The sequence below is a fragment of the Triturus cristatus genome, chromosome 3_1, assembly GCF_964204655.1.
Source record: "Triturus cristatus chromosome 3_1, aTriCri1.1, whole genome shotgun sequence".
Lineage (NCBI taxonomy): Eukaryota > Metazoa > Chordata > Amphibia > Caudata > Salamandridae > Triturus > Triturus cristatus.
Genome location: NC_140583.1, coordinates 256,209,039 through 256,235,894, shown reverse-complemented (window position 1 = coordinate 256,235,894; position 26,856 = coordinate 256,209,039).

Below are 26,856 nucleotides of genomic sequence, written 5' to 3'. Positions count from 1 at the left end.
GGTGTGGAGAGGCAGAGGGATCTGAGGTCTGTGGAGTGTCTGTGGATGCATGTGTGTTGTCTGGTGGTATGTCTGTAGGGGTGGATGTGTTGTCTGTGTCCTGAGTGTGTGTGTGTGGATTTGTCCTTGTGTCTGTCTGCTGCGTGTGGCTGTTGAGGTGGGTGCATGTGTATGTTTGCATGTGCTTGGTTCAGGGAGGGTGGTTGGGAATGTGGATGGGGAAGAGGCAGTAGTGGGGTGCGACTGCTGGAGCTGGGACACTGCTGCAGTCAGTGTGGAGGTCAGAGCCTGATTGGATCTCTTTAGGGTAGACATGTCAGAGTGAATGTCCTCCAGGAATGAAACCATTTGTGTCAAATGATTGGCATGAACCTGAGGGACATTCAGCTTCATCAGGATGTCAATGGACTCCACACTCAGGGCAGCAGGTTGACATGGGCAGGGGGTGAGGTGCCCGGCATGAAGGAGACAGGTCCCCTTCTAGGGGAGCAGCAACGGACAGTGGGGTGGAGAACAGCTGGGAAGGTGGAGATGTTAGGGATGGTGGTGGACTTCAGATGTGGATATTCAGTTCCTGGGTCATCCACCACCACATGGGAGTCATCACTGGAGCTGGAGCTGGTTGGTGATCCAACTGATGTCACGTCAGAAGTACCCTCTGTGATGCTCCCCTCACCCTCTGTGCCACTGGTTCCCTCCTGCTCTGACTCGGCACTGGAACCAGTCTGGCGAGTTGCTTCCCCTTGGTCCGTGGTGCTGCCTCCTACGCTGGCCGGTGCCTATGCTGTGAAAAAGCATGAAAAAGATTCACAAAAGTCATCCGTATGTACTTGACACATAGGTATCATCACAAATCTTCATAGATCAACCAAAAACATAATTTGGACTTGTGACATAACATTTTAATATAGTTCCATACATGGCACTTGTCAGTAGGCCACTTAACCAATGCTCCCTCTCACATGATATTATCTGCAACATATCAATAACAATTTCCATTGCTTCCAATGTCAGCTACTTCACTATATAGCAGGTGATGTATCGACTTTTGCTCCTTACGGTCTCGTGTCATGACATACCTGTCTCATGTCATTCAAAGGAATTTAGACCTCACAATGGAAATAGGATTAACATAAATGATTTAAGACATGGTATCCATTCGGCAATCCCTAATCATCAAATTGCTAAGCATTGTCTCTGATGTTACAGGTCATACTACTTTATTGTCATACATAAAGCTGGCATAGTCATTGTATTAGTCATATCACACAGATTACAGTGATTGTGATTATTTTGCCTGTAACGTCGGTCCTTTACTGTCAGGTCACACATTTGACTCTTATTGTGAAAACACCAAGGTAGTAGGCATAGCTAGGGTGAGAGGCACGTGGTCCACATCCTTGTGTCATCTATGCACAGTGTTATGAAGATGATTCAGAATGTTGTGCACATTGGAGACAGCTCACCAGTTTCAGATGTGAACAATAGTCAACACACTTCCAAGTCCGATGACTGCATCTCCACAATGCTCCAGGTGGAAAACTATGCCACTGGGTAGTTTGGGTGCATTGTGTGTACAGACTATGCTTAATGAACCTCTAGCCTTTAAGATTCAGTTAACACAGTGTACCAATCCTGTCTAAACTGTAGAAGTACCCATTTGTAGGGGCCAAGTCTGAATGTCCATTACTACTTTTCGACATAATGCACACTTTGAACAGCATACATTGCTCTTGTTTACCATCTCATTTTGTAAACTTACACCAAAATGATCTGACCTGTGATGCATCAAAAACATGGTTTACAAGCCATCAAGTATGAAGAGTCAAGAGCCTTTACACACATGTCAACATTTGTGAATGTGTATCTAACATCATACCTTACAATTGCAGCCCTGTTCCCACCTGTGTTGACACTGAATGACATTTATTGTCACCGTTACAGAGTCAAACACATGGACTCACTCTTTTGAATGGAGAGGATGGAATCTTACACCCAACCATGTGAAAGGCCAGTGTAACAGGTGACCCGATTTAGCATACCTGTAATTGGCTCTGTGGATACATTTGAATTCACTGAGCACCACGGCTGGAACCTAACATTGGCACACTGACCAAGCAAAACTCACCAATGCCTCTACATAGACATCACCTGCTGCCAAGAAGTATAGCATGGGCTTTACACACTTGAGTGCTCCAATAACAACATAGATTTGTTGAAACCATACTTAGAACAGGTCATACATTAGTCAATGTGCTGACACATGTCAAGCAATCATATTACTACTAAAGGTTATCACCATGCACATGTTGTTGTCATGTGTGCTGATCACATGAGCATGGCACTACTGTCACGAGCCTAAACATAACTTCCTCGCATGTCCCTGATCTAAGGGGCATAACTAGGCATCTCCTAATCCTTGTGCATATGCATCTTTGAAAACTGAACAGTGGTTTTGTATGTCTTACAACCTGTAAAAGGGCCAGCAGACTAGGATACTACAACATGCATGTTTTAAAAAAGTGCACATGATCAGCCCCTCCATGCTGATGTGTGGCTTTCAACTTCCCATCCAGGTCAGGGAAGACCACCACCCACCACTAGGATGCGGAGAATGTGGGGGGTCTGTGCTTGTGCCTACCTCTCTTGCCTGGAGCAGACAGGGCCAGTTGGACTTCTGCGATCTTCTTGGTCTAGCCACAAAGGCCCTGCCAGCATTTGCGGCAGTAATGGATGCGCCGAAATTTGACCCCATGGATCGAACCCCCACGGAGCGCACGTTCCGGGCGATGGACATCCACAGCTCGGGCTTCTGTTGGGAGTTGACCTGTAAGGATGACAAGGTGACAGACCCTTAGTTCACATGCAGCATGTTCCTGAGTCAAACACTTGTACACATAGGTCATGGTGAGATTGGCAACAATGTCTAAGGGATAGGCAAGTGGCATTATGTGCATTTGTCCTGTATTCATTGATGACTCCATCCCCTGAGAACAGTGATAAGATTTTTACCCCAGTACACACACTTCTACAGCAGTGTACATGCCCAGAACAGTTATTTACACACTGTTAAATTCATAAAAAACACAGTTTACATGTTTGCCTGTGTGATTCATAATGCTAGTAGTGCACGGTAACTGCACATGTCCAATGAAAATGCAGTGTAATCATCACTCACCTGCTCCTCTAGTTTTCCATAGAGCTGGCTGTACAGTGGCAGGAGGGTGTCCAGCAGAACCTGGTTCTCCTCCTTGGTGAAAGCTGGGGCCCTGCCAACTGTACGTGCCATAGTAGCACCCAGAGGACGTGGACACAGCATCAGAGAGATGGGGAGGTGCATGAATGATGAAGGTAGTACAGGCAAGTGAAGTCTGTAAGGAACAGAAAGACATATCTAATTTGCTGAGACGGTCTTCATTCTATGCGGCAAAAGCAATAGGTTCACGTCGGTCGCAATGCATTACATTGCTTGCAGATGACATGCCTACCGCGACATTCAAAAACTCATCATCGGACCGCGATTGACTTTGATACATTTGTAATAGGAGGTTACCAAGTCGGTTTCCACACGATGAGGACACGATCCGAAACCCACGCCTGTCACCATAACAACCAACAGCCAATGGCTGTGTCCGAATCAGTTAGGATGGGCTACCGCGTCATTTGAATATTTATCCGCGTCTGTCACCATAACTTGCAGCCTATGGCTCTGTCAGAATTGGTTAGGAAGCGGCTACCTGGTCCCTTGAGTATTTACCCTCGTCTGTCACCATAACAACTAGCTCTGTCCGAATCAGTTAGGATACGGGTACCGCGTCCTTTCACTAACCGGTCAGCAGGGCAAACACTTCTGTAATTGATGTATTTTTGTGCATTACAAGTGTGGAGGCAGTTTTTTCATTATGAAATGGACCTTTAAATGAATAGCTCACACTCCCATGAGGAGCTAACCTTGAGGGGCACATGACACACTTATTTTGGAGGCTAATACCAACATGAAACAAAACTTCTCCATTTACTCTCCTAGGCTTGGTCACAGTGCCAATGAGTTTTTTGGGGATGTACAAGTGCATTCTTGACATTTTCACTGCATTTGGGGACTGTGTGACCCAGTGGGAAATCCGTGTGATTCCTGACTGTAATGTTTTGTGTCTAAGTCATGGATAATACATTTACCTTTGAATGAGTAGACCGTGACATTATGCAGCCACATCAGCTTGTGTTTGTAATGTGATTTACTAGTGTGTCTTTGTGTCTCAGACTTAAGTGGATGATGGCGTAATACATGCAACTCCTACATAGTTAATGGTTTGTGTATGTGTATTTGAGACATGAAAACATGACAGTGCTCACCCTGTGACAGTAGTGTGCATAATTTACATTGTGAGACGCTGTGTGTATTTGGTGTCCCACATATCTAGCATTACATGATCCTACTGTGGGTACCTTTTAACCATGTAATTGTTCTCACAAACCTATATCATGCCTTATTTGGTGGGGAGTTGTTGAGTATGTGATGCTTGTTAACATATCTGGGAAGGGTCCTAATGCTGTGATATGTATCTAAGGTCAGCCCTTTTCATTGAAATGTATATTTCCATGGTTCTGTAATTTTAGTTGTGTTCAGATTTCATGTTCTGTTTGTCTCAATACATGTTGCTTTGTACATTGTGAACGAACATCAACTGTGCTTACACTCTACACATAGGTATAGCAGACGACCTCCATTGTACATGCCCTTTCCAGACCTACAGACCATGAAAGAATGGTTTACCATAAGAAAATACAGATTCACAAGGCCAATAATTGAAGAGTTGTCTGAGCAGTTGTCACCTCATTTGCAGCCTGGTCGCATGTATCCACTGCACTGACGCCCAAAGTGAAGGTTATGGTAGCATCAGATTTCTTTGCCACCGGTTCATTCCAGTACACAGTGACTACATCTGGTGGAATGTCCCAAGCAATGTTCAGCCATCTCCTTCGGGATATGTTGGGGGCATTGCTCCATTGCCTGGACAAGTATATAAAGTTCCTGACACCTGGAGAGTTGTCAGACATCAAGGGGGAATTCTATGCTTTGGGACAGATACTCCATGTCATTGGCTCTATTGATGGCACCTACGTTGCATTGATCCCACCACAGGCAAATGAGCAAGTTTATTGGAACAGATAACATTACCACTCCATCAATGTCCAGGTGGTATGTTTGGCGGACATGTCCATCTTCCACGTCTGCGCACATTTCCGTAGATCGGCATTTGATACATATATCCTGAGAAACAGCGTCATCCCCAATTTGATGTCTCAGCTGCAACGTGACCATGCCTGGCTTGTTGGTAGGTGATGTGGCATGTGTATATTGTGGTGGGTGTTGATTGTATGTCAGATATTGCTCTTTTATCAGACAACTGAATCTTTTTTCTGTGTAAAATGTAGGAGACTCTGGATACCTCAACCAGCCTTGGTTACTGACACCACTCTGTAACTGAGACTCTCTTGGACTCTGGGTGCACACGACCACGGGGCAGTTCTTACGAAGATCTCAGGCTTCAAAAAGCACACACACACAGAGTCGCTGGGACACACTTGGAAACGTTTATGTTCCTGAGTTTCCACAACAGAAAGCCAGCTCTCCTCGGGCCCTTGGTAACAAGTTACTTCAGAACACAGCACACAGCAAAGTCCTTTCAAGCAGGGGGACACAGCACACAGCAAAGTCCCTTAGCCTCTCCTTGGTTAAATCAGCAAACTGCAGGCCAGCCCCAGAACACAGAGCAAGGGTCAGTCATTTCCTTCAGTCTATTCAGCTGTTTCTTCCTTGGCAGAGGTTCCACTTGACCACAAAGTAGTTTCAATCCTTTGCAGTCTTGATCAGTCCAAAGTCCAGGGGTTTCAGCTCTCATAGTTATACCCCTAAATGTCTTTGAGGTCTTTGTGTTCATGGAGCACTGACCCCTGTCCAAACCAGTTCTGGGTGTCTCCCTGCCAGTGACACCTTCTTCCTTTGATAGTGGTGGTCTGGATCCTCAATCACTCAGCAGGAGATGGAGCCATTGTTTTATGGCGGCAGCCCAGGCCTCTTCACTTCCAGGGGCTACTCCTTCCCCCTACACTCCAGATGCAGGTCAGCCTGTTGCTGTCTCACCTCCTCCCCTGGGTCAAGACATTTCCCAGATCCTATCACTTTCAAATCCAGACAGTCAATCCACAACCAGACAGAGATACATAGAATTGTTAGAACACAAAAAACAGCCATTTCTAAAAGTGTGGTTTCTAAACACACAATGCAAAAACCACCTTCACAAAAAGATGTGTTATTAAATTGTGAGTTCAGGCACACTAAACTTCACCTCTCCATCTTAAGCCTATGGATGGGAAGATAGCCTGGAAACATATTATACAGCCGTCCCCATTCTGTCCTATGGGCAAGATGGCCTTGCAACAGTAAAAAAAGAAATGGAGAGTATTTCACTGTCAGGACATGGTACACACCTTTCACAGACACTGCACTTTGCCTAGGGGGTACCCTGAACCTACCATAGGGGTGTCTGATGTGCATGGAAATGGAAGGGTAAGGCCTGGCAAGTGGATTCACTTCTCAGGACAACAAGGCAGTTTAACAAACTGCGCGCAGACACTGCAGTGGCAGGCCTGAGTTCTCTCTTTAGGGCTACTTGTGTGGGTGGTACAATTAGTGCTGCAGGGCCACTAGTAGCATTTGCATTACCAGCTCTGACACACATAGTGCACTTTACTAGGGACTTTACAAGTAAGGCAAACATACCAATTATGGACAACCAATTACCATAACACTTTATACAGGGAGCACTTGCACTTTGACACTGATCAGCAGTGGCAAAGTGCCCAAAGCATCTAAGTTGGCAACGCCATGTCAGAAAAAAGGTCTAGGGGGAAGGCAAAAAGTTTGGGGAACTTTAGCCAAAAAGGGCCAAGTCCAACACATAGCCATCTGTCCCTCAAAGATTTGTCCTTGGATGACCCTTTCCATGCTTTGCGTGGGGACCCTCAGCTGCAGGCAACTGGTGTGTTGGGAACTCTTCGCCAGACTCCATCTCCCTCCGTGTGGCTTGTGCAGATGTTGAGGCACTAGATGTGGGCACACAGGGTGGTGTGGTTAACTGGTCTGCAACCGGCGGCGGCTGTTCCCAATGTCCCTCAGCTCCCCAGTTAGATTGTCAATTTTGGCATTGAATGCGTCAAGGCATTGGTTTTGCCCTGCCTGCAGCTGCTCCATGTTGCAGAGGTTCCTAATGACCTGGCCCATCTCTCCCTGGTAAGCCTGGTAGGCGTGGATCACCTGGGAGAGGTTTGGGTGATCTTCATCAGCAGCACCAGCTGCATGATAGCACAGGTCCCCACGGCCCCTCTCCCCACCCCTACCCACCCGAGCAGGACCAGTTGGTGAAGGCAAAGTCAACACTGAGCCTCCTTCCTCGTTGGCATTGGTGTTGTTGTCCGCCAACTACAGAGTGCCCTGTGTTGCTGTGCTATCGGTGGTGGCTCGGGCTGATGTGTCTGTCAGGGTAGGGGTCAGCTTGGTGTAGTCAGCTGAGGCGGGAGTGGTCATAGAGGAACCTGCTGTAGCCGCTGCTGGTGCTGTCTTGTGACCCAAGCCGGAGGGGCCAAGTCATTCCTCGTCATCCAAGGATGGTTGGGAGACATCTACGCTGGAGAGCTCCTGGTCGACCAGAGTCTAGGACTGGCTGTCCTGATTCATTCCAGTGGTGTTTCCTGCTAGCCCTGTGGGTACAGAAATGACACAATGATTGATGTGAATGTCCACTGCCCCTCAGATCATACCTATTACATAGGTTATTGAAACTAATGATGAGGTAATGTACATAGATTAGCCTCCTTCATCCATGATGGTGGCCTATGTTTTTGTAGAACAATGTAATTTGGACAAGATGGGATTGATGAGCATGTCCAGCTATGTGCATAAAGGGGCATGTTGTGTTTACTTCACATTACATGTCCAAAAACATTGACTGATTCCTGACACTCTGTGAATGACACAGGTGGGTTGGTGTTGTCCACATTTGTAGTTTAACTGTGACATACCTACTGTTTAGCTCCCAATGTTGGTATTTTTCAGGCCTGTGTACTGGACTTAGTCCATATGTTTAGCAGTCACATAGGTATGACTGCCTACACACTCACAGTCTGTTTATTTACCCTGAAATTTGTGTTCATAGTGTGAGTGAGATGATTATTGTTCTCATCTCATTACACACAAGTGAATGGCTGTGAGGAACCAAATGTGTTATAATTTATTTTATATATTGACTCCAAAGTCAGATGAGATCATAAATTCCGCTTTCTGTGATTTTGTGGGAAACTAATTTAATGTCCTGATGTTGGAGTGTTTATGGTGTATTAATGAAACTTACACTCCTCCTCCCACCCATCCCAACCAGGCCACCAGGAGGAGTGTTGTCCAGACAATGCTGGGAAGTGTACTTGCAAGATGTTTGTCACTCGTGGCTGGTGTTTTGAACCTATCACAACTACTACATTTGCCTATGTGCTACAGACAGCAGTCCCCAGTTTCAGCCATCTTGCTAGTCCACATCAACTCACTGTCAGGCAGACATAGGCCCTGGTGAAGTGGTTGTGCTGTGTGTGTGGAGGAGTGTTTCTGTTATTCCAACTCCCATCAGGCACGGTCCTACATACACATTCCCACCCAGCACAACCAGCCAACCTGGAAAAAATGCATTACTTACGGTGTGGGGCAATGAACTTGCAAGATGTCTGACAGTGGGGACAGGTGTCTGCCTTGAAACTGCCTCTCATCAAGTTCTTGTGTTCCTCCCACCAGCCCCCAGTGTCAGCCATCTTGCCAGTACATTTACACTCGCTCTGAGGAAAGTGGAGTCCCAGGTGGGCTGTTTAGGATGGGTGGGAAAGTGTGTGTGAGCCCAGGCATGGTGGTAGTTTTATTGATGACAAGTACTCAGCCTCCCACAAAGCACCGCTAACTCATCTGTGACTATGTGTACCTCACAGTGAAGGGGAAGTGTACTAGCAAGTTAGCTGACAGTGCTGCATGGTGTTGAAGGTGAAAGCAACTCCCATCAGGTCCTTGTGCTCCAAACACCATGCATCAGTGTCAGACATCTTGCTGGTACATTCCCACTCACTCTAATGCAAAGTGGATCACAGGGATGCTGTTTGGGATTGGTGAGACAAGTGTGTATATGGCATTGCCTGGTGGGATTTGGAATAATGGCAACTACTACTCCCCCCACATGGCATATCCACTTCATCTGGGCCTATTGCTAACTGACAGTGAGTGGGGAATGGACTAGCAAGATGGCAGACACTTGTCACTGGTCTTTAAAGCACAAAGCCATGACGGTAGTTGTGCTCAATTTAGACACCAGGGATCACTGTGAGCCATCTTGCTAGTATACATCCCCTCACTGTCAGGTAGCCATAGGCCCAGTTGATCTGATTGATTTGAGTGGGATTAGGAGTGTTTGCACTGACTCCATCTCCCATCAGGCCCTGTCCTACATACACCTTCCCACCCAGTGCAAACAGCCCAACAAGACTTAAGCTTACCTTAAAGTGTGTCAGAATGTACCTGCAGGATGCCTGACACTGGGCACTGGTGTTTGACTTTACAACAACTCCACTCATGACCTCGTGCTACAAACACCAGGCCCCAGCCTCAGCCAATTTTTTGGTACATTTCCAGTCACTGTCAGTAAACCATGGTTCATAGTGTGCTTGTAGTGCTGTGTGGGGGGAGGAGTGTTTGCACTAACTACAGCTCCCATCAGGCTCTGTCCTACATATACCCTCGCACCCAGCCCAACCAGGCCACCTGGAAGAGTGGTGTCCTGACAATGAGGGGAAGTGTACTAGCAAGACAGCTGACACTGGTGCCTGGTGTCTGACTAGACCACAACACCCATCAAAGCCTTGTGCTCCTAACACCAGTCACCAGTGTAAGCCATCTTGCACGTACATTTCCACTCACTGCCAGGAAAGCAGAGTTCCAGTGGGGCTCTTTGGGCTGTGTGGGAGGAGGAGTGTTTGCTGTCACTATAACTCCCAACAGGCCTGTGCCCACACCCACCTTCCCAACCATCTCAACCAGCCTACCTGTGACATAGCTTTCCTTAGAGTGAGTGAATATGTCCGGGTAAGATGGCTGATGCTGGTGACTGGAGTTTGAAGCACAAAGCCTTGCTGTGAGTTTGCAAGAAGTATGTACATGGTAATATTTTAATGCATTTTCATTTTCATTGCAGGTATGTTTGTTATCAATATGACATACACATCACATGCTCATTGACTCAAGTTTTTTTTTACATGTTAAAACAGTCATTTGTATAACTGTATCCTTTACAGTGATGTCTACAGAGGTGTAAATGGTAACCTTCTTTGAATGTGAAGTAGGTACTTACTGGTAGTCCATAGACACTCTCCGGCGGAAGGATGGTATGCACCTTCTCCTCCCAGGAAGTGAAGTGCACAGTTGGTGCAGGAGGGCCACCGCCATTCTGCTGGCTTTCGGCGTGTTCTTTTGCCAACAGTTTCTTGAACCTCCTTAGCACATCATAGTACCCATTCCTGATATTATCCACTGAGTGCAGGACAGGTGCTTCAGTGTTCACCTTGTTGACTATCCTGTCCCACATCCTATTTCTCTGGGAAAGAGGGGCAGTTGGACTTGGTTCCCAAATAACTGTGGCTCTACTCTGACTATTTCATCTACAAGCACTTCCAACTCCTTCTCTGTGAACTGTGGCTGCTTCCTCGGGGGAATGGTGAGGGTGAGTGTGAAAATAAAAAAGAGTGTGTGTTTGTGAGTAGTTTAAAGTTAAATCTGCACAACGTGTGTGGTGGGTGAAGTGTGAGTGTGTTGGGCAGAGAGGCAGTAATCAGAGTATGATGAGTGCAATCTGGCAGCAGTTGTGTAGTAACAAAGGATCATGGTCATGCTTTTGGCCCTTTACATAAGTGGATTGGTGGGCGTTTTTTAATTTGACGTTGCCAATGTTTGTTGTGACTGATTCTTTCAGCGTTCACTTGCCATTTGTGACACAAACCGACATGGTTCCGAAACCGCAGCAGATGCATCGTAACCGGATCGTCAGGTAAAACGAGTCGGATCCGTAACCGGAATGCCTATTCCTCAGGCGTTTCAGATTGAGTTGGTCGGATCGGGCTTGTTTCCGGACGATTCGGATGGGCGTACTGCTTTCCAAACGACTAGGTCGGGGTTTTACATGTAATTCATCACAATTGCTCACTCAGACTTCATGAATCCAAGTCTCTCTGAAACATTTCCAAGACCGATTCAGTCAGAATGATTTCCGATCGAAATCGTAATCGGCCCCTATGTCTTAAACCTACTCTTTAAAGGTGTCTGGTAACATAATTGTAATGTATATGTTAAACACACATTGCTGTGGAGGTAGGCTGGGCCACGTTTATTAATAAGTTGTCTTTGTAAAGCATATCGTGCAACTGGTGGAACACAGATTGGTAAACAGAGAGTTTGAGAAGCTATAAGTTATGCTATCTACCATTTGTAAAGCGCACATTCCCAAGTGGTCTCGAAACAACACAACTCAGAGTCAAAGTGCTACCAAAGGAAAAGTAGGCTCCTTTTAACTCTGTAAAGGTTTGTTTAAACAGCCAAATTCTCAGCTGGCTCCAAAACTAAATTAAAGATGTTTCACAGCCTAAACTACGAGGGATGCTCTGTTCCAAGAAGACTATGATGCTTCAAGTGGATGCAGTGAAAAATATTTCAGTAGGACGAAGGCCATGCATCAGAGTAGTGGGTCTGGCCTTTAGCATCTGATTGGACTGTTATACGTGGAGATGGGCGAGTCTTGGCTATAGGATGAGTGGGAGAGGTGGGTTTTATTCTCATGCAGGCTGTTCATACCTTATACCCCTGAAGTTGAGTCAAATGCAGATCACTTTGTTGTATCTTCATGGGTAGGCAGCAAGAAGGCTGTGGTGAGATGACCTCAGGGTCGTGGAAGGGCTTTAGAAATCTCTTGGGGCACAGGCCACGCCACTCCTTGTGGGCTACGCTGTGATCTTGCCTTGACCAACTGGATGCTGGTCCAGTATTCTGAAGACTGGTGGGCCATTTATTTACTTGATATATTTTAAAAAGCTTATGATGCGCTGTGTGCAGCTCGTTTTCACTTTACATTAGCCAGTAGCAAACAACAATTTGAAACCAAGGGGCATATCAACAACAACCGGCGATAATTATCGCAAAGCGCACTTAGCGCTAGGATAATTATCGCCAGCTAGCATGGATTTTTATCGCTGAGATAGCGTGCTATTAGCAACGCTTATCTCAATAGAGATAAAAATCCTCACGCTAACTGGCTAACGTGAGATTATCGCTGGAAACCCAGCGATAATCTCACGTTAGCTTGTTGATAGGGACTCACAAATTTAGCCATGATATCCTCCTTCCATAGGATATCATGGCTAAGTCAGTCCTGAAGCAGGTGTTAGGGAAGTAGCGATAACAGGTGTTATCGCTACTTTTCCTGACGCTATGCTTCGTAGCGTGGGGCTTGATGATAGGAGAAATGTCGCTTAGCGACATTTCTCCTATCATGTCAGGTCAGGAACGCCCACTTTGCATCTCATTAGAGATGCAAAGCTGGGCGTTAGACATCCCCATGCTAAAGCAAGGTTTCACGCGTTGGGTATTCAAAAAGGTATAGTTGGCCCTAACCTTAAGAGTGTACAATTTACCATGGGCTACAAAGAGAAAGGCAGCCATTAAGTAGCAGGCCAGGGAGTGTTGGGCCAAAATATTGTTCAGAAAAAATTGAAACCATATTGGTGTATACAGAGTAGATGACAAAGAACTATGAAACAGCAACAAAAGTAGCAGACACTTGAGACCTAGGCAGTCATTTAGGTCAGGAAGAGGCAGAAGAGATGAGTTTTAGGCATTTTCTGAAGGTAAAAACCTTGGGCTTCTACCTGGCATTAAGAGGTAAGGAGTTTAAGGCACAGGTTGCAGCACTGGCAAAGGACTGCTTCTGCGCAAGAGGGATTGGGAATGTGTTACAGTCTCAGGGAAGTTTGGCTTCTAAGACCTCTCACCCCCCCTGAGATGGTAAGCAATTCTGCTAGATAAGGAGGATTCTTCTGGAAGCTGGCTTTGTAAATCACAAGTTGAATTATACTGTAGCCATGATTGGCAGCCAATGAACCTTATGCAGCAAACTAGTGATGTGATCAAATTTGCCTAATGCAATGATAAGACTGTCTGCTAATTAAAGTGCTGCTTTGAGTTGTGCGAAGGTTGAGTTAGTTTTGCTTTCCCAAAATTCTGTCTGCCAACAATGAAGGTGTGCTCTGTTATTTTCAATTGGATTGTGCAGCTAGCTCCATAAGTATTTTAAGAGCATGAAGACAGAAGTTTGAAGACTTTTCCAGACTGCTGATATGTGGGCAAAGAATGAGAAAGGGATCTAGAGTGAAGCCAAAAGATTTTACCAAGGGCAAAAGTGAGGGGAGAAGCGTTCACGGTTCAGCGGATACAGAAAAGAAAAAGCAAGTAAAGCCAGGACAATACCTTTAATAGTGAGTACCTTAGGTACAGCCAAAGCAAACAAGGAGATGGTAGTTAGGTATAATGACCCACCTATTCGTACTAGGCCTAGTACAGATGTGTGGGTCCTTATAATTCTCTACCAAACCACCTGTTTGCTTTTAGCCGTAGCCCTGTTTGTCTTTAGCTGTACCTAAGGAACCCATTATTAAAGGTTTTGTCCTGAGTTTACATTAAGGAATGTTAAGTCCTTCTTGATCCCTTCTTGTCCAATTTTCTTTTATCAATAACTCCCTCCAAATGAGGTTGAGTCTGCCCTGGTAGTATCATCTTACTAGGGTGGGATGAGGCCGCCATGGATGAAGCTTGCCACAAATAGTGTGTGAGGCTTCCTCATCCAATCTAATTGGTACTCTAAGGTTAAGTAGACCCCTTTTCTGATTGCGAAGATGACTCTCTTTGAAAATAAATATTGTGTCAAGGGCAAAATCCTGCTTTATATTTTTTGCTATCACACTCTTTTGTGTCAGTTGTTAAAAACAAAGCCCACCAGAGGTTATGTAATGAGCCTGTATAGCATGCTTATGCCCTAGAACATTATATTTGAAGTGAAAATTAACAAATTAGGTACCCCTTATCTCTAGTGATGTACATTAAGGGAACTATTTCCTACTGCTCCAGTCACTCTATAATAAAAGCTTGCCCGCCACTCCATGTATAGCGGGTAGCCCTAAGGGGGGTTTGTCTGCCTGGTTTAAAGTGGAAATTGCAGGCATGATTGTTCGAGTGTTCTTGATCCAGTCCAGCTCTTGCGCTCAGCCGACTGTGTGCGAGGAGCAGCAAACCGAGAACGATGCCGCCGAAAACTCTGCCACTCTGGTCCGAGAAAAACACTCCCAAAACGCTGCAAAACACTGCCAAATTGCCAAATTGAGGAGCCCGTTCACGGCTCTTGTTCCCCCCTTTTGCTCCCCCCGCAAGTCTGCCATTCGTAAGTGGCCGCGGGGTTTGAGCGAATTAGAGAGTGCCCCTTAATACTCAGTAAAGAGCGAGTGAAGAGAGACCACGTTTGGAGGGACCTGGCGGTTGGCGGTCAGGGGCTGGCTTGTGCTTGCAGCTTGCTGATAGCCTGCGTTTGCAGCCTGGGTCTTGTGGCTAGCGCTGAGTGGCATTGGAAGTTACCCCCCAATGAAGTAAGGGAAGGTCACTGTGGACGTGAAGGGGAAACGCTTTGACTGAGGAATCCAGCTCCATGTTTTTGCACTGAGAAGGACGCCTCAAGCCTCATAGCTCCTGGTGCGGATATTGGCGATATTTGGCCCCCCAGCTTCCATGAGCGGGCAGCATGGGGGCTGAGCGAGTTGCGGTAAATTGCGGCCGTGAACCTCCTGGTCAGGAGCTGGAGCTGTGGCAGCTGTTGTATCTCCTTCGGCCCCTAGTAATTTGTTCACCGCTGACGGCATCTCCACACACAGATCATTGGAGAGCAGAGAGTATAAGAGCACAGAAGAGAAAGCACTCCGGTCGGGCAGCTCGTGGAGGGCGCTGGAGGGCGCCTGGAGGCTCTGTTGAGTATAAAAATCAAGCAACCAGTGAGTGGCGGTGAGTGGCCAGCAAGCCAATCACCAGTGACCAGTGAGTGACGGTGAGTGGCGAGTCTGGGTGAGTTTGGGCGTTGTTTGCCACCCCCCGTTTCGTCCCCTGGGCTGACACTGTGCTGGTATTGCATGCCCATAACAGTTTAAAGCCCGTTGCCCACAGCCTACAGCACACAGCATACAGCCTACAGCAGACAGCACGCAGTACCGATGGCAGTGGTTTCTGAGGGGGTACAGGTGCGCAGGTGCCGTCAAACCACTGTACAGGGAGTGTGGGGGAGTGTATTGCCCAGTAGAATACGGAGGCCCCGCAAAAAACAGAAGGAGGCTAGTACAACTATACAGGCCACACACCCCTTTTGGAGACTGTGCAAAGAGCAAAGAACCCAAAGAGCATAAACGAGGACAGGCGTTTGGCAGGCTTGGCCGGGTTTGGTTGCCTGAAGTGGCATCAAAAAAATAAAAAGCAGGTAGCTTCAAAGTTGGGTGAAATATTCTGACAAAGAACCTCTCCCTTCAGGGAGGAAAACGACTATTGCAATCGCCCCATACAGCCTAATATTGGGTATAAAGAAGAAAAACAAACGGAAACAAAAGGTAAAAATGAGGTCAGGGAGACCCAGAAAGCAACTGGCACAAAAAACCTCAAAAAAAGGTACCAAAAAATCAAAGGAGATAGACGAATCGCCCCAAAAATCAGCTGAAGAAAAGACAAGCCCATTAATTCCTTTACAGTATTCTATATTTGGAAAATCGACCCCTAAGAGGAAGTTCATGTTTCTAAAAGATCCAACGACAGCTATCTTTTCAGATACAGGACAACTAGAGGGTCTTCCAAACCCATTGACACCACAAAAACCTTTACCAATAAAGTCTAATAGCACGGCGAATAATAGCACACAGAAGGACAGTAAAATTAAAGAAAATGCCACCACTGACGATCAGCCAAATAGCAGCTGGTTAGTGATACAGGCACAAGTCCATGCTTATGACGAAACACACTCAACACCAAAATCAGTATTAAATGTAGGTTCATTTAAACAAATGTCAGAAGAAATACATTTGGAAACATCAGATAACCTGCAATCTCCAAATATCCAGCATAACAACTCATGGCTCCACTCAATATCACTATCAAGCAATACTGACATTCTTCAGGCGTTGGAAGCTAAAACTCTTAACCAATCGGAGAACGGAAAGAGTAACGAAAGAAGTGAAAAAGAAAAAGAACACTCGCAACCCATAATTGAAATATCAAGTACATTGGAACAGCCCATTCAAATTCAGAGCCAAATGAGTCATAATGCGAAGAGAAACTATCAAGATCCGACATCACATTTGCAAACTAGCTCCATTGAAATAAGTCTTTCACAGAACAATATAATAACAGCAGATAAAGCAAAGGAACAAGATAGGAGCGGAGGAGGGCCCGCTCCTGAAACAAAAGAGGGGAACCATCAGACAGCATACACATCGCTCTTAAAAGTGCTAGAAACCACAATAACAGTACTCAATATGCAATCGGATAAGTTAGACACACAGATTGATCTGATGAACATAATAGCCTCATATATCGTAGGAATTAATCCGAAATTTGAAACATTGGGGGACTTGATGATCAAGGAGCGAGAAACAAACACAGTAGCAGGCAAAGAGTGTATATGTGGTCCAATAATCGATAAGCTGAGTAATGTGCCAGCAATCCTAACAAGCATCTTTAAGGAAAGGCAAAAGACTAGCGATTGTCGGACAAAAAGTACAAAACTTACAAGCAAGTCACCAAAGTCAAACCAACAAACTTCCTCTGCCGGTCAATCAAATGCATTGATTACATCAGATTCATTAATGACCTTGAATAGAGGGACAGGTCTCAAAAACAACATCAGTGAGCACGGGAAAGAACTACCAAAGGTACTGCTCACAATAGACCGACCAAAGATCATTAATGAAGGGACAAGGATGGAAGATAAAGACATAGGCCAAGTAAATCCTCCTCCGGCCTTACTAGATGGCCAAGGCAATACAGAAATATGCTTGCAAACCAAGAGACAGAGGAAACGAGCAAGGAAATCTAGAAAGAACAATCAGAATACAACAAAAGACATTAATACCAGTAGGAGATGGTTTCATATCTTTGAAACAAAAAAACTACAAACAAGTCTAGAAACGCAAAGTACGCATACAGAACAGATGATTATAGTTGAGGAAGAGCAAAAGCAAGGACACCTCACCTCGTCGAATTCATTAAGTCACAGTCTACAAACAGACAAATCAATTGAAATGATACAGACAAACCAAGAATCATTGCAAATACAAACAGTATCTATAGACAGCAAACCATTGGAAGCAAAAATAAGAAAGCTTCAGTCGCAACACAAATATGAACCGGGAACAAAACAAAAAACCCGACGCATAAGTCAAGAAGAACATAAAGACAGAATAATGGTAAACCAAGTAACGCAGGAAGTTGTCAGTACAACCAGAGATGACATCAATGCAGAAAAAAAAGGAAGACAGAAGCAAATAAAATGCGCATCGGATCTGACTGTTAAGAAACGACCATTTGGTGTTAGGAATAATACAGTGCAAACAAAGGGCAGCCTTGAGATGGAGCAAAGAAGCCTACCAAAAGAAGATGCACAGAAGGAAAAGTTCACAATAAAAATAAATATCCAAATAGGTGGTAGAGCTGGGATCAATCACAGAGAGGTATTACAACACTCAGCCCCTATAGCAATAACACCGGACAAAAATCAGGAAAACACTTGGAATAAGCAGATCATATTAACACCTCACTACATCTCTCAGGGGCAGCAAGACCTCCTCAATAGAGGAAATATACTGAGACTAATATCTGAAATCCCCACTTTAAAGCATCTGACCACCACAGACCTATTGTCAATTCAATTCATTCCTCAAGAAGAAAACTGTTGGACGGAAAAAAACACTATCGACTTGGATAAATGATGAAATAGTGTCTTTATAAGGAATGCCAGACAAGAGTTCGAAGGATGGGGCATTACAATGGCAAGACCAATGAAGCCACGCTATCCCTCACCTCCACTAAATGTACCCAGGAGACCTAATATAGATGAACACAACATCCCAGTGTACTCAGTATTACAAAATGCAAGGGGAAAAACAAACCACTCTGAAAAAATCAGGGACAGACAAACTCCACAACAAGACACCAATAATTGGAACTGGATGGCCTCAGCTCTAAATGGTCAGAAAATAGACTGACTTGCCTCAAAGGGAAAAAGCACCAACTAGAACAGCGTAAAGCTCCTATCCTGGAATATAGCCGGTGCAAAAAAAGAGCTACAGGACAACACTTCTCCGACATACTGGGAGAATTATGATATTATCGCACTCCAAGAAACATGGCATATGGAGTGCAAGTAAGTGGCCAACTACACACACCATTATGTAATGGCAACTAGAACACACAAATATGGAAGGCCAAAGGGTGGCCTAGCAGTATATATATCAACGGCACTAAATATTAAAACCGAACAGCTACCTAGTACGACATCAGACCTACAAGTAATTAAAATGGACCAAGGGCTGAAAAACCTGACAACAACAGTGTGATGAGGTCGCTGTTTCGGCCGTAGCCGATACACCCAACATGGCCGCCGAGGCGGCCACAACAGGAAGAGATAGCAGCGGTCTAGCGGGGGCAGCGCCAGCCGCCGGAATCGTAAAAACGGAAGAAGAAGAGGGTCGACGCTCTCGAGGAGAACGCCGGTGTACGGAGGAGACGCGGAGCCCGGAGGAAGAGAAGACAGCGACGGAAGCGCCTTTCTTGAGTGAGGACGCCCTGCAGGACGTGCTGGAAGGAGGCCACACAGAGAAAAGAGCCACGGGGACAGGGGACGCACTCCCCTTCAAGGCGAAAGAGACCGGTCCTCCACCAGAAGAGAAGGAGGCGGGTTCTCCCCACACCACGGCCCTGGAGGGTCGTGGAGACAGGCAAGTGGCCTTTACTCCCTCCTTTTCAATTAAGAAGTGGTGGGCAGGTCGGAGGGCCACAACCGACGGAGCACCATAAAGGACCCTCACCCTAGGCACGGCACAGCTAGGGACACTGGTGGTGGTGTGCACAACCCTACCCCCTTTGTATACCAATAGACAAGTGACTAAAAGCCCCTTTTATTTTCTGTCTCTTTTTTTTTCCTTATTTTGTCCCGAGTGGTCTCCCGGAGCCGTTTTACCTCGGTTAACACAGTCCAGGACCAAGAAGTGAAGACAGAGACGACCGACGCTCAAAATCAGAAGGACATTTGTATTTTCCTTAGCCTCCATGCTACTTGTTTGTTCTTTTTCTGTTTTTTTTGTTTCTTCAACCCAAAACTTTATTGGTCGCTGACAATAAAACAAAGAAAAGTAACTCGCCAAACAGTCCTACCGCCCCTATTTTAACCAGCAGGGACAAAAGGGGAGGGAAGGGACCGACCCAGCAGGGCGACATTCTTACAAACAGTTATATTAATTAATCTCTATTTGCACCTTAATGCTAGAAAAAAAGAGTCACAGTGTGAAAAACTGCTGTCGATAATCACTTCAATCAGATTTGAAAACCCAGCTTGGGAGATAATAATAACTAGCGATTTTAATTCATACTTAATTTATACACCAGTTGAAGATGAGCCATTAAGAGCGGCTAATGAGCTGTGGTCAGTTCCCTTACAATCATCCTCGACAACAAAACGACATGATTTGAATGGGCAAAAGCTGGTTTTAGCCTTGGAACATCTCGGCTTGCGAGTTTTAAATGGTAGAACAAAAGATGACACGCCTCCGCGATAGACATATAAGGGTGCACACACCCAGTCAATAGTAGACTATACAATCCTAACGCTTCCATTACTGGCCTGTGTGGGGAAATATACTATCAAGTACTCAACCCGAAGTGACCATTCATATCAGGTACTTGAATTAGAAATAAGCTACCCAAAACATCGGCCAGCTCCCATTGAGACGGGCCAACTGACCACAACCAATTTGAAACGTATTCGATGGTCAGCAGAAACACTACCAGAACTAACATTACTTACAAAAGAAATAATTGAAACAAAGATCAATCATGGCAGCATCTCAGTAGAGAATTTGTCCATTTTCACCAATAAATTATTAATTCAAGCACCTAAAATCAATTATGCACAGAAAACAAGGTATAAGCCCATTATAAATATTTCGAGTGAGGCCTGTTTGCTAAGAAAAGAACTGAGAAAGGCGGTCAGGAAAAACAAGACACCGAAAGTCCCAAATCACGCCTGGGAGAATATAAAAAATATCAGGAAGCGGTATAAACAGCAAATCTGGAAGGACCAGAAAGCACAACAGGAGATAGTCTGGACAAAGTTACTTTCCTGTGCTAAACAAACAATCAACACGCTCTTTTGGGAACTAGTAAATGGTACAAAAAGACCAAAAGAAGTAATAAATAATGCCTCCATAACAGAGACTGGGTGGGCAGTGCATTTTAAGTAAAATATTTGAAGACCTCCCACCATTCCTTAAAAGTGAAACGGACAACAACAATAAATCTCTGGAGCCTAAACTCTCAGGGAAGAACTCAACCGGACCACAAGACCTCGGTACCATCCTAGCTCGACCACCAGCCCCGGCCAGTCAACACTACACAGTAGAAGATATATCCAGAATAATAAAACTGGGACGCAACGATGGGGCTCCTGGCCCAAATGGCATCCCGCAGGCCATCTTTAGGAGTGATACCGATTATTGGGCAACACCGTTGGCAGGCCTTTATAATGAGATCGGTATAACAAATACCCTTCCCCCGAGATGGAAAGGGTCAATCATCAACCCGATCTTCAAGGGAGGTGACAGGTCGGACCCGGCAAACTACAGGCCAATTGCACTAATAGATGTCGAAGCAAAATACTATGCATCATTAATCCTGGAGGATTTGGTAGAATGGTCCAACAGAAAGGGGCTGATTCCATTCAACCTAACAGGGTTTCGCAAAGGATGTGTCACAACAACAAATATCTTAGCCCTTGCCACAATAGCGGACAAGTGCAAACCCCTGCAAAGAAAACTACAACTATGTTTCATAGACTTTAAAGCTACGTTCGACCGTGTGAATCGTGGTCTGTTATGGAGTAAATTACAGAAATGGGTTCTCCCGGAAACAATATTACGACCCATAATAAAATTGTACACATGCACGTGGGTCCGTGTGGAAATCGCAAATGGCACAAAATTGTCCAGGAAGATACAAACAGAGATCGGATTAAAACAAGGCTGTGTATTAGCCCCCCATTTATTCAATCTATTTATGGCAGATCTCTCATTACGATTGGACCAGGCAAATACACATCCTCCGTGCCTGGCTACACTGCCCATAACGCATCTTTCGTTTGCAGATAACATAGTCCTGCTTGGTCTAACCAGAATAGCCCTACAGAGAGCACTTAATGAGCTACTAATGTTTGCCAAGACTAATGCCTTGGAAATTAACATTACAATCATGAATTGTCCACGACATCAATATCAATTCAAGCTGGGAGAAACGAGCCTTGTAATAAGTAGTACATATAAATACCTGGGGGTATATATAGACAATCGATTACATTTCAAATTTCAGAAACAATATCTGGGAAAAAAAAGGAAATGGCCTTATTTATGCATTCTGTGCCCTTGCAAAAAAACTACAGGGTCCTTCCTTTAAGCCGCTAACAGCAGTGATGGCTGCAAAACTACTACCTACAGTAACTTATGCAAGCATAGCGTTAAATGGCAAGGACGCAAAACTCCTAGACTCACTGCCAACAAAGACATATAAGAAAGTCTTTAGTCTACCTCAGAACGCATCCCCGGCTCAGGTCCGACTGGAATTCGGCCTTATACAGCAGGAGATAGGGAGAAAATATGCCACTGTCAAAACTTAGTACAAACTTTGTGGAACCGATCCAATACCTTAAATGATGCCCTGTGGCGTGCCCAGGAAGATGATCCAAGCTCAACTTACGGCAAATTCCTGAAAATGGCACTGAAGGAAACCAACACAACTGAACTTTGGGTGCAGAACCCCTCCTTCCAAGTCTCCTGCAGAATGACAAATAAAGCGGCCAGGCTACAATCATCATTAGAAGATAAACACACTTTAGCCAAAAGATCCCATGCTTGGATGGTTCTCCAATCCTACACATCACTACGACCGGCGGAATACCTCAGTACAACATATTTGCCTCACTTGAAATGAAAGTTAATGGCGATTGGATTTGGGGTATTACCAAGTTTGGCCTATCAACCTGCATGGAAGTATAAAGGCATCAAATCATGTAGCTTATGTGGTGCAGCATGGCAAGATTTCATCCATCTCATTTGTGTCTGCCCCATCTTAAAATCAAACCGAGTATTGCTTCTAAAAAAGGCTTTTAATGGCAGGGGCATTCGAACTTGCAGATCGGCCATCAACTGACCCTCAGTTGACCTGTAAGATGATAAAAAATGTATTACTTTACTTTACGAAAAAAACAAATGGCCGAAGGAATCAGACACTTCCAATCCAGTAATGTCTAGCAACCCTATTGAAAGCAGGAGAAGTGGGAATTAGTATTGGGCTCTTGTCTGGAAGGCAGGACTATCTCCCACCCTACCAGCCGATAAAGTAACTGTCCATATACCTCCTGAGACTTGGGTGACGCATTACGCAGGTCTCTACTCTGCCGACTTTGGTGCAGAGGATGCCCCAATACTGCTGAATTTAACATGCCAAAATCTTGTTTTTAATGAAGGGGAAGTCCGAAAAGCAATTGATAATAGTAAAGGTAACATGGCTCTGGCCGGTCATCTGTTATAGTGCCTGTTTTTAAAAAAGGTAATGTGCATGACCCCAAATGCTACCGACCTATATCTCTTTTGAACTCCTCTGCCAAAGTAATCGGGAGAATCATGTTAGACCGCTTATTGGACTGGATTAATGCTAATCACATTTTGGCCCCCACCCAGTATGGGTTCAGGAAGGGTTTAGGTACAATTGAACAGTGCCTTAATCTTCACCTTATCTTGGCTATATATACATTTGCGAAGGGTACTTCTACTCACTTAGCATTATGGATTTGACCAGCGCGTTTGACTATGTCTCGCGCACCAAGCTGTGGGAAATGTTTGTAAATATGGGAGTCGACGCGGACCTGGTCCCTTTTCTGAGGCTTCTCCATCACGATCTCTCTGCCTCAGTGAGGTATGGTAATGCTGGTGAATGCTCAGAGTATTTTACCATTAAGGGCAGGGTTCGCCAAGGTTTCGTCCTTGCACCAATCTTATTCCTCCTTTATACCAACGATCTGGGGAATACTTTATTTACGATTGGGGCTGACATTCCGCAGGTTGAGAAAAAGGCTGTGCCAGCGCTCCTTTATGCGGACGACGCAGTTCTTTTGGCAAGGACTGCAATTGGCCTAAAAAAACGCATTGCCAGCTATGTTAATTTCATGAAGAACTTGGGGCTGGAGCCAAATTATAAGAAAGCGTTTGTTATGATTTGCTGCCCCAAAAACACTAAGTCTTGCAGTCTGAGTATAGAGGGTAAAAAGCTGGAAAGGGTTAGTTCCTTCCCGTATCTGGGCATGGAATCTCATGAAGGTTGTATGTGGCATACCTGCATAAATAACAGAATAACATGATTCACACGTGCAGTTGGTACTACTTATTCAGTTACAATGTACACAGGTAAAAAGCCCATAGCCCCAATCCTAGAGATTTATAAGTGTAAATGTTTACCGATCTTAACATATGGCATGGGCATTTGGGGATGCAGGGATATATCTGCTATACAGTTGGAGGAAAACAGATTTTGTCGTAGAGTTTTAGGAGTTCCCCCTTCGCCGCATTTTTCCCTCCATCTGGAGTTAAGTCTCGATTATGTCCAAGATATTATAAATGCTGCACCTTTAGCTATCTAGTGTTCTATCTGGACAAATGAAGAAGCTTATTTTAATCAAGCAATTGGTAGAGACTGTTTAGGCTGCACTCGTGGCCTCCCTATCCCCTGGCTCCAATACGTCAAAACTTGCTTTACGAAAATTGGTTGCTCCTCATTGTTTGAGCATCCAGATTCAATCGGTAAAGGGGACCAACAGAGGGTTGTGGAGAGCTTCCGAAAACTCAAAGAATTGTCTAGGGAATTGTCTGAAGTAGCCAAACCCACTGTCAGGGATAATTGCCTTACACAAGTACCTCCCTTTATTGCCCCATATCTTTTATACGTAAATAACGTGCGCAAATGGAATTTGTTCACTAGATTTAGGCTAGGGTCATTTTGCTGGTTGATATGTTTCTCCCTGGGCCAGTATTCTTCTGAATATATTACCATTTGCCCTTGTGATGAACATTCAAGTCAAACTATTTTACACTTTGTATTTTTCTGTCAGTTTTATCTTCTATTTACCAGGACATTTTTAATACCTCTTTTGCGCAGACACAAATTTTCCAAGTGCAAAGCGGCATTGTACTTTCTGCAGCAACTTCATGATCGTGATGTTTGTCTTGCTGTTGGGAGTTTTTTTAAGTGTATTTTAGCAAAGAGAAGGAGCATGCTGTTTTAATATCAATACATTTTTCCAGTTTTTGTATGTATGGTATTTGTATTGGTGCTAAATTGTGTATCTCTGCTGCTAACTCCTTTAAACGACTGATTTTAATAGTTATGTATTATTGGATAATATTTGCTGCTATTCATGGATCCAGTCATTTTGCACTATTGGATAATATTTGCTGCTATTCTTGGATCCAGTTGTTTTGCACTGTTGGATAATATTTGCTGCTATTTATGAACTCAATTGTTTTTGCACTGTCACTTTAGTTACAAGTAAAATTTATTGTTTTTGCTTGCTGTCGTATCCATTTTAAATGGAAAATGAGTTTGTAATTTTTCTGAGATGTGTCTGATTTTAATGATGTTTGTTATTATGTGCATCTTTTATGACCTGTCTTCGGAAAAACGAATAAAGAAAGAATTGAATTGCTATCACATTCTTTTGTGTCAGTTGTTAAAAACAAAGCCCAACAGAGTTTATGTGATGAGCCTGTATAGCATGCTTCTGCCATAGAACGTCCCCTTTCCGGGATATGGGCAGTCACCAGGACAGGTCCCTGTATGTTCTGTCTCTACCTGTTGCCTCGTAAGCCGCCTTTTAGGAGTGATATTTGAAGACAAAATTAACAAATTAGGTACCCCATATCTCTTGTGATGTACATTGAGGGAACTATTTCCTACTGCTCCAGTCACTCTATAATATAATAGAACAGACAAATTATGAAAGGACTGGACCGTGTAGTTATAGCTGGAACCTGTTGTATCAATGACCGACTCATACGTTTAGCCCATCACAAAGAGATACTATTGTTTTAACACGTATTATGTGGTTATAAATGGGTATTCACAATTATCAGTGGGTGGTCACCTATGTAGTAAAAATGAAGTGCCCCACATTTCCCTGAACCCGTGGCACTACACAAAATCCCCTTGTGTAATACTGTAGACAAATATTTAGAAATCAGCTGCCAATTAGTCTAGAAGAACCAGTACACAGGTGCCTCACAGACCCTACCTCACTCTGTAATGGGTTAGGGTAGAGAGGAGGAGAAACCAAGGGCTTGATAGCTAAAGTCTGTGCAATAATTAGTGTATTCACTTTACAGGCTTCATGTTTCAGTTTCCTGTTTCAGTGCCTGAGGAGGAAGTGAGCTATGTGCCTGCCCAATGAACTATGTGTCAGTGGCTAAGGAGGTGAAACAGTCCAGCACAGTCCAGCACATGAAGTTCAGGTAAGTAAAAATGCACCAGTGGCTGAGGAGGCGAAGTGGTACAGCACACGCAGCTAAAGTAGGTAAAAAAAAGACAGAGGGTGTGTTTGTGATCTTGTGTACAAGTGAACATGTGTGAGTGACTGATAGTGACAGAGAGAGTGTGTGAGAATAGTTGAGCGTGAGTGACAGTGAGTGCAACTGTGAATCAGAATGTATTTGAATGAAAATGATTGAGTGAAAGAGAAAGTGCAAGTGTGAGTGACAGTGAGAATGAATGTGTGAGAGTGTAAAGGGGTGAGAGTGAGAATGAAGGTTAGTTAGTGTGTGAATGAGTGATCAGAGAGAACTAGTGAGTGAATGGAAGTACATATGAGTGAGTGAAAGTGTCAGTGTGGGAGTGTTACACATGCAAGTCTGGTGCTTGCTGGGGAATACAGATGGTAATTCTTAGTACATGAGATACGCATGGCAAAATGCTGGTGCTGGCATACTGTAATTCCTGGAATAAAGGATAACCCATATAAAAATGTTGGCAGTAGCACATGAGAGGTAATTCTTGTCATGAGGGGCACCTATGGCTCAATGCTGGCACTGAGCCACTAAAAGTAATTCTATCTACATGAAAGAATGGAAAAGTGGAAAAGTGCAGACCTTGACATAATGGACATAATTCTTGGCATAAAGGGTACCCACGGGCAAATGCTGGTGCTAGCATATTTGAGAAAATTTTGGTATATGGCGTACCCATGGCATAATGCTGGTGCTGGCATATCGGAGGCAATCCGTGTGATAGAGGACACCCTTGGTGGCACTGGCACACTATAGGTAATTCTTGGCATATTAGACATCTATGGCAAAAACTGCAGATGCCATACTGGAGGTAATTCTTGACTGGAA